The sequence below is a fragment of the Nerophis lumbriciformis genome, linkage group LG07, assembly GCF_033978685.3.
Source record: "Nerophis lumbriciformis linkage group LG07, RoL_Nlum_v2.1, whole genome shotgun sequence".
Taxonomy (NCBI): domain Eukaryota; kingdom Metazoa; phylum Chordata; class Actinopteri; order Syngnathiformes; family Syngnathidae; genus Nerophis; species Nerophis lumbriciformis.
The window spans coordinates 31,642,336-31,652,500 of record NC_084554.2 but is presented as its reverse complement, the minus strand read 5'-3'; the positions used below and the strand labels follow the sequence as shown (position 1 = coordinate 31,652,500).

The window sequence follows — 10,165 nt, the reverse complement described above, 5'->3', positions numbered from 1 at the left end:
AACTAAATTATTAATAAATATATTTTTTCAATAAACTCGAAACCAGTGGTTCTTAACCTGGGTTCGATCGAACCCTAGGGGTTCGGTGAGTCGGGCTCAGGGGTTCGGCGAAGGTCAAGACACTTCTCCCTATCGGCGTATTACGGATGCGGCAACAGCAGAAGTCACACTAATTTGCAGGTGTGTAATTTGTTGTGAGTTTATGCACTGTGTTGGTTTTGTTCTTTGAACAAGGTGATGTTCATGCATGGTTCATTTTGTGCACCAGTAATAAAACATGGTAACACTTTAGTATGGGGAACATATTCATCATTAATTAGTTGCTTATTAACATGCAAATTAGTAACATTTTGGCTCTTAACTAGTCATTATTAAGTACTTATTAATGCCTTATTCGGCATGGCCTTATTATAACCCTAATAACTCTAAATTAAGTCTTTGTTACTTGGAATATGTTCCCCCAGTGTCCAAAACACTCTAAAGTTAGTCTTTGTTACTTAGAATATGTTCCCCATACTAAAGTCTTACCAAAAACATATAACTTTGTCTTGAATTTGAAAGAATTTTTTTTATTATTTCTCACTAAAGAAGGGTTCGGTGAATGTGCATATGAAACTGGTGGGGTTTGGTAACTCCAACAAGGTTAAGAACCACTGCTCTAAACAAATTAGAGTACAAATGAAAATATAGCTTCACCCCTTTAGTCGTAATTTTTGCGCTGAAGAAACTTCGCTATGGTTTTATCTCCAGACTTCTTCTGTTTGAAAATTCCATTACTGCGGTGGAAAATTGTATTACAACTGAGAACCGCTGCGACCCATCGTGAGAAACAGATATGTTTTTGGGCCCCTTCCTATTGTTAGGAAACATTCTTCTTAATACAATATGAATGCAACTCGAATTCACTTTAAAATAGTCAATGTATAGCTATGACCCAAGCCATCATTGTCCAAATAGTTAAGCAAGATAATTGTGGTTGAACGAGTGCTGCCGCCACTGGAGAAAAGTGGTTCATTGAGGTGAAACGTGTACCCAAATTCTAGATTTAAAATTTTATTTACATCAATTTGAATAATTGGAATTCAAATGTAATGAGCTCCACCCACAGGATGTTGAAATGCATATACAGGAAGTGAAATTATTTCGAGTAACAGGAATCATTTGTCACGTTTAACAAAAGCCTACATACTAGGGATGTTTTGATCAGGATTTTTTCTCTGCTCATTCAAATACCGATCATCCATGAGTAAGATTGGTCAATACCAATGCCGATTACATGTACAGACTAGTACCTGTACCTTTTTAGATGTATTTATGGTAAACACTATTGACAGTGTAACAACATCAACATAATATTTAAACTAGCTCCTTATTCTGTTTCATTACAAACAATCCTTTGATCAAAACAAAGTCATTAGTACAACACTTTTTGACGTTTTTGACCCCTATAGTCTAGGAAATAATTATTCTCGGAATTTGTTAACATTAACAAAATAATAAAAAAATATATATTTTAAAAAAAAATTAAAAAATCAACCTAATCACTCTAATATTGATCACATACTGATACTACTCTTAGTATTGACAACACCAATGTATAGGTCGGTAAGCCCCTCTCTTACATGTCATGTACTGATCGCAACAAAGTTGACACACCAACAGTTACGTTACATGATCCTCTCTCTAGAGTCTAGACTCTTATTAATCTACTTGTTGATTTCATGTTAATATCTGCTTACTTTCAACTGCTACATGATTCCATTTCCATTTCTTAAAATTTACCAAGCACTTAATGTATTTCTTGGTGTTGATTAAAGCTAGGTTAGCTTAGCTATTAGCATGTTTAGCCTTGTCCTCCAGTAATAATGCTACTTGATAATGACACTTAAGATGTTATAATGGAGATGACAATTATTATCTTAAGGAGCGGCCCCACACTGTGTATGGAGATGCAATGTTAGCTGCTCGCTGCTTGTCAGCCAGAAGGGATTGCCATTTGTGTTTGGCATTCAAAGGTTTTAATAATGGCGATCACATATTTTTTTCACAAAAATCTGACAATGATCAATGGTTGATCGATCGGTACATCCCTGATAAACATACCACAATCATTATATTATTTTTCCATATCTAACATATTGTGTTGAAGTTTGGGGAAATGTTTATAAAACAAACATAGACCCAATAATTAAACTTAAAAAAAGTGTAATTAGAATAATAGACAAAGCGTGCTACTATGAACCTACCAATCCATTATTCATAAGTTCTATTGTGTTAACATTTTCAGATATTTTAAAAACAATGGAAATTGTGTTTCGAGTAAAGAACAACAGCCTTCCAGCCTGCATTCTTAGGTTATTTAAATTAAGAGGAGAAAACTATAATTTACGGGGATATTGATTTTTGAATTATGTAAAGTGAGAATGAATATAAAATACAAATGTATTTCAGTTTTAGGAGTTACAAATGGTGGAACAAGCTCAGTGATGAGTTGAAGACATGAAGTTCTTTGTTAAGGTTTAAGAAAGCCTTGAAAGGTGAAATAATGGGACAATATAAAATATAGCAACGATTACTTTCATCCTATTGATTTTTTTAACATTGATGTTCCAGGCAATCTAATTTTCAGTGAATGTATAGGATAGGTGAATATAAGCCTTTGTTTTTCTTTGTGTGTGTGTATGTGTATGATTGTTAATATGTAAATTGATCACACAAAATGATGGAAATAAACTCATTTCATTTAATTTACAAATTACCTCCATTTTAATAAAGTAAATAAATTCTGGGAAATGAAATATTTTTGCATTATTTCCCAAAATTTGGTATGAAATATTGACACTTTGGATACAATTTGTTCATTGTGAGGTGTACAAGTCAGACAATTGACTGAGTGTGACTTGTTTTCAGTAGCTCGCTTACAAGCTGTACACGGACTACCGTATTTTTCGGACTATAAGTCGCAGTTTTTTTCATAGTTTGGCCGGGCTCCAGTGCGACTTATATATGTTTGTTTCCTTTTTTTTTATTATGCATTTTCGGCAGGTGCGACTTATACTCCGGTGCGACTTATACTCCAAAAAATACGGTACTCTGAAGTTGTATTTCCATAGCATCGTCCCTCGAGAGTATAAAGTAAACCTCTCACCTTTCAACACCCACTCTACTTTGCGTGTCTTGTGGAGCACATAGACTTTTGAAAAGAGGATGCCGCGTTCAGATGATTGCGAGCGTATGTTGCGGTTTTAAAACTATGATGACAGGGACCGGGGCCCAGAGGAGACCACATCCTGAAACTGAAGGGGTGACGCTCTGAAGACGACATTCAATAAGGAAAACCTTGAAATCCACATGTCCGCTCAAGGGGATGGATGTCTTGATGGGAGGCAACAAAGTGAAGAAGCAGCGGAATTGTGGCAGAATCCTCTGCGTGGCTCATGGTGATCCACTAATGGCGATCACGGAACGAGACGCTAATCTAATTAGTCATGTGGGTTCAAACAAACCCGATGTAACTGGATCATTCATTTAATGGGAAAGGTCACTTAACCCAAAGTGCCTTCAGCTAATCTCCGAGTTAAAAAGCCAAATACTCACCACCGTGCTCGGATGAGTCAACTGAGACATTTGAATCCAAATATCTGATATATATCCCAACTAGTGTAGTCCCGATACCAATATTTTGGTACCGATACCAATACCAAAATTATTTTGATACTTTTCGATACTTTTCTAAATTAAGGGGACCACAAAAAATTGCATTATTGGCTTTATTTTAACAAAAAACCTTAGGGTACATTAAACATATGTTTCTTATTGCAAGTTTGTGCTTAAATAAAATAGTGAACATACAAGACAACTTGTCTTTTAGTAGTAAGTAAACAAACAAAGGCTCTTAATTTAGTCTGCTTGCATATGCAGTAACATATTGTGTCTTTTTCCATTCTATTATTTTGTCAGAATTATTAAGGACAAGTGGTGAAAAATTAATTATTAATCTACTTGTTCATTTACTGTTAATATCTGCTTACTTTCACTTTTAACATGTTCTATCTACACTTCTGTTAAAATGTAATAATCACTTATTCTTCTGTTGCTTGATACTTTACATTAGTTTTGGATGATGCCACAAATATGGGTATCAATCCGATACCAAGTAGTTACAGGATCATACATTGGTCATATTCAAAGTCCTCATGTGTCCAAAGACGTATTTTCTGAGTTTATAAACATAATGTGAATTTTTTTTAAACAAAAGAAGATGTTGTGATGCCAAAAAATGTACGTAATCATAGTAGTATTGACTAGATACGCCCCTGTACTTGGTATCATTACAGTGGATGTCAGGTGTAGATCCACCAATGCCGTTTGTATACATTTTGATGCCGGTGAGCTACGGTGTGTAGCAAAACATGTTTAGCTACTTCTCGTCCTGCAGGGATGATACTTGTAAGAAACGTACTTTATTTGTTGATTTTGAAGTAGTTAAAACACTGCCGACGGCGGATGGACGTTAGCCGCTAGCTAGCTAGACATGTCTTAAAGCACCTCTTCCTGAGGGTGTATCAGTGTTATAACTTCACCTTCATCGTTAGTTTTTAAGCCAAAATGCGTCCGTTCTCTATTTTCTGTCTACACACTGTGTCTGCTTGTAAGTACTCCTTCATTGTGCACTGCCGAACATGCTCGTCTGCTCGTACAACCAGCAATGACACGACGTGACCACGCCGGGGCACGGGGGGGGGTTGCGGGACCGGTACTTTTCAGAGACGGTATAGTACCGAATATGATTCATTAGTATCGCGGTACTATACAAATACCGGTACAACCCTAATCCTAACAAAGTAAAACAATTTTAGCGGTTGAAAACTTGTCAGTTATTTTCTTGGATTTAGGTTTTGTTCCGAAACAGACACCTCACACTGTCTTTTTGTTCTTGGGGGATTAATTAAATTCCTGCCTCAGGAACCCAAACTTGCATCCCGACTGTCATGCTCGGCTTAGTCTGTGTTCTACGGCGTGCCGAGAGGTCTTCATATACTACTTAACAGAGGGTGTCAAACGTATGGCCCGAGGGCCGGATCAGGCCCGCTAAACAGGTTTTATCCGGCCCGCGGGATGAATTTGCTAAGTATAAATATTAACCTGAAATTTTTGAATGAAAGAAACTGCTGTTCTAAATGTGTCCACTGGATGTCGCAATAGCAATTATGTGTATCTTTGTAGATGATGCTATATATGTACAAAATAAACCACATGATGTTAGTACATAAGTCGAGGAAAATGAGCAAACTACATAAATAACATCCTGTAATTTGATTTTGATATACTTTTTTATCTTGATAGATTGAGAATTAACACCAATGAGTTGACTGATGAACATTACCACATAATTTATTCAGAAAGTATAAATAATGACAAATAAAGTAAATATACCATATTTTTCGGATTATAAGTCAGAGTTTTTTTCATAGTTTGGCCGGGGGTGCGATTTATACTCTGGAGCGACTTATGTGTGAAATTAGAGATGTCCGATAATATCGACCGGCCGATATTATCGGCCGATAAATGCGTTAAAATGTAATATGGGTAATTATCGGTATCAGTTTTTTTATTATCGGTATTGTTTTTTTTATATATATATATTTTTTTTTTTTTATTAAATCAACATAAAAAACACAAGATACACTTACAATTAGTGCACCAACCCAAAAAACCTTCCTTCCCCATTCACACTCATTCACACAAAAGGGTTGTATCTTTCTGTTATTAATATTCTGGTTCCTACATTATATATCAATATATATCAATACAGTCTGCAAGGGATACAGTCCGTAAGCACACATGATTGTGCGTGCTGCTGGTCCACTAATAGTACTAACCTTTAACAGTTAATTTGACTAATTTTCATTAATTACTAGTTTCAATGTAACTTTTTTTATATTGTTTTACTTTCTTTTTTATTCAAGAAAATGTCTTTGATTTATTTATCTTATTTTTTTTTTATTTTTTTTTTTTAAAGTACCTTGTCTTCACCAGACCTGGTTGTCCAAATTAGGCATAATAATGTGTTAATTCCACGACTGCATATATCGGTTGATATCGGTATCGGTTGATATCGGTATTGGTAAGTAAAGAGTTGGACAGTATCGGAATATCGGATATCGGCAAAAAGCCATTATCGGACATCCCTATGTGAAATTATTAACACATTACCGTAAAATATAAAATAATATTATTTATCTTATTCACGTAAGAGACTAGGCGTATATCATCAATCGTCACACACACACGTCAACCAATAAAAATTTGGCGGGGGCGGGTCACGGCAGAAGTGCATTGTGAAAAAAAAGATGCTACCTGCTGCTTCCGTACCTATGAAAATTGATCATTTCAACATTGGCGGTAACTTATAAAAACTGAGAAGGGCTGAACAAAAATGGCACCGAAAAGGAAATCATATACTGCAGGTTACAAGCTGGAAGTAGTGAAATATGCTGCAGAAAACGGCAGAAAGAAAGTTTGGAGTAAGCGAGAAACTTGTAACTATATGTTATAGTTATTTAAATGACTCTTACCGTAATATGTTACGTTAACATACCAGGCACGTTCTCAGTTGGTTATTTATGCGTCATTTAACGTACACTTATTCAGCCTGTTGTTCACTATTCTTTATTTATTTTAAATTGCCTTGCAAATGTCTATTCTTGGTGTTGGATTTCATCAAATAAATTTCCCCCAAAAATGCGACTTATACTCTAGTGCGACTTATTTATGTTGTGTTCCTTCTTTATTGTGTATTTTCGGCCGGTGCGATTTATACTCCGGAGCGACTTATAATCCGAAAAATACGGTACTATTAACCGCAACATGTAAGTGTAAAAAAAACAAAAACATTTTGATGTGTACAATTTCATAATGTGCTTGTTCTATTTTTAAACAAATAAAACAATCTGAAGTTGTCTTATTTTTAAGTTATCGTGTCGTGATTTCACCAGTCCGGCCCATTCGGGAGTATATTTTTCTCTCCAAAATGAGTTTGACACCCCTGACTTAACACATTAGGAGCGATGAAATGGGAAGGAAATCTCAAAGCTGAATACTTGACATAAAAACTGCGGAATGGGGAGGGAATATTTATGTCTGCTTTTCCCTACTGAGTGGGATTTGCGTTTTGGAGATCGTTTAAAGCTGTCCGCCCAATGGCTTCCTTCAATGTTGATGTAATCCCTGCGCACGAACGGCGGAATGTTCTCCAGACATAATGCAACGTGAACGGATCTGCATGTAAAAGAGGCACCGACGTCACTTCGGCTTATGCGGCACAAGAATGAGGGACCTGGCTGGGACACCTTTTGATCGGATCGGGTTCGCTTCCAAAGCAACCTTCTCACAAAGCTGACATCCACATCTGGGTTTGGATGAAGCCATGTGCGTCGAGGAGACCTGGTACGTTGGCAGAACACAAGTCTCACCCCGCCTTCTGCACTCTCTCTCCCTAGAAAGCCACTCGGTTCGTTGGGGACACTTCCCTTGTGGGCGTTAGGCTCTCTGTGGGGGGTCACAGGTCAGTCGGCGGAGGAAGCGACAAGCTGTGAAATGTAAAAGACCAATTTCTTCCACATGTTCCAGCGCTGGGAGAACACTGCCGAGCTGTCAGTCGGCATCACGTTTAAAATGGGCCAGGGTGCCACGCAGCAGACCTGTCACAACTCATTTGTAATTAAAAAGCCTGTGTGATGTTTAAAGCAGAAACTTTTTAGGACTGTTAAATAAAGATGAGCCGTGCTTTAATATAAGAAGTGGCGTGAGGGGGGGGGGGGGGGTGGGGGGGGGACGTATCGATAACAAGGAGATCGATGATTCCAAATAAGTGCTTGAGTACAAAGTATAGATTTTAAAAGTTGGGACCTTGTTTCACAAATCCATTTGGGGATGAAAAACTTAAATATTTGCTCGAATCTAGCAGTCAACATGGCTCTGGTATCAAATGCCTCAAGGGAAACCTGGGGGAGGCCTTGAGGTCAACCTAGGACATACTTGAGTGACCATGTCTCACAGCTGGTCATAGCCCCCCCTGTTGGAGCTAGTGGACGTCACAGGAAAGTGTAAGCCTCCCTGGCGAGTGGAAGATGAGATGGAAGGTCAAACGGTTCCGATAAAATACCTCTAATCAAAGGGCGAGGGTAGATTTAGCAGTTTATTGGCTTTAAAGGCCTACAGAAATGTGATTTTCTTATTTAAACGGGGATAGCAGGTCCATTCTATGTGTCATACTTGATCATTTCGCGATATTGCCATATTTTTGCTGAAAAGATTTAGTAGAGAACATCGACGATAAAGTTCGCAACTTTTGGTCGCTGATAAAAAAACCTTGCCTGTACCGGAAGTAGCAGACGAGTAGCGTGACGTCACAGGTTGTGGAGCTCCTCACATCTGCACATTGTTTACAATCATGGCCACCAGCAGCGAGAGCGATTCGGACCGAGAAAGCGACGATTTCCCCATTAATTTGAGCGAGGATGAAAGATTTGTGGATGAGGAAAGTGAGAGTGAAGGACTAGAGGGCAGTGGGAGCGATTCAGATAGGGAAGATGCTGTGAGAGGCGGGTGGGACCTGATATTCAGCTGGGAATGACTAAAATATACTCTATTAGCCACAACATAACCAGGCTTATATTTAATATGTCACAAATTAATCCGGCATAACAAACACCTCCCCCTTCCCGTCCATAGAACCCGCCAATACAACTCAAACACCTGCACAACACACTCAATCCCACAGCCCAAAGTACCGTTCACCTCCCCAAAGTTCATACAGCACATACCGTATTTTTCGGAGTATAAGTCTCACCAGAGTATAAGTCGCACCGGCCGAAAATGCATAATAAAGAAGGAAAAAAACATATATAAATCGCACTAGAGCCCGGCCAAACTATGAAAAAAACTGCGACTTATAGTCCGAAAAATACGGTATATTTCCCCAAAGTCCCCAAAGTTACGTACGTGACATGCACATAGCGGCACGCACGTACGGGCAAGCGATCAAATGTTTGGAAGCCGCAGCTGCATGCGTACTCACGGTACCGTGTCTGCGTATCCAACTCAAAGTCCTCCTGGTAAGAGTCTCTGTTGTCCCAGTTCTCCACAGGCCAATGGTAAAGCTTGACTGTCATCTTTCGGGAATGTAAACACGGCCGTGTTTGTTTTGCTGAAGTCGGCCGCAATACACCGCTTCCCACCTACAGCTTTCTTCTTTGCTGTCTCCATTGTTCATTGAACACATTGCAAAAGATTCACCAACACAGATGTCCAGAATACTGTGGAATTTTGCGATGAAAACAGACGACTTAATAGCTGGCCACCATGCTGTCCCAAAATGTCCTCTACAATCCGTGCCGTCCAAAAAGTATGAAATTATTTTGGTACTGGTACCAATTTATTGGTATCGGGACAACTCTACGTAGGAAGGTAAGACCCCAAATGGTTTTCAGTTTTATATAGAATAAATAAACAAATGGGATTATTAAAAGGTATTTAAAAACAACATATTCCCGCAGAGTGAATTATTAAATTTTTGTGTCACCCTTTTCATAAGAAACCTGTTTTAACATTGAAAACAACCCCAACAAAGTCACAGCTGAAGTTTTTTGGTTTGTCACCTCACCCAATATAAATTGCTGTTCAAATATTCGGTTCCATTATTTATGCTTCAGTTGATTTTGTTTTGGCATAGTAAAACACACTTTTACACTAGCTCCGTCCTATCTTGTCGATTGCATTGTACCATATGTCCCGGCAAGAAATCTGCGTTCAAAGAACTCCGGCTTATTAGTGATTCCCAGAGCCCAAAAAAAGTCTGCGGGCTATAGAGCGTTTTCTATTCGGGCTCCAGTACTATGGAATGGCCTCCCAGTAACAATTAGAGATGCTACCTCAGTAGAAGCATTTAAGTCCCATCTTAAAACTCATTTGTATACTCTAGCCTTTAAATAGCCCCCCTGTTAGACCAGTTGATCTGCCGTTTCTTTTCTTTTCTCCCTGCTCCCCTTTTCCTTGAGGGGGGGGGGCACAGGTCCGGTGGCCATGGATGAAGTGCTGGCTGTCCAGAGTCGGGACCCGGGGTGGACCGCTCGCCTGTGCATCGGCAGGGAACATCTCTGCG

The 10,165-nt window shown here is 38.6% G+C and overlaps 1 protein-coding gene across 1 annotated transcript in view; it reads right to left on the bottom strand.

The window, feature by feature from the left end:
* Positions 1–10,165, bottom strand: part of ofcc1 (orofacial cleft 1 candidate 1) — a 219,548-nt gene that overhangs the window by 141,653 nt on the left and 67,730 nt on the right. The window lies entirely within an intron of this gene.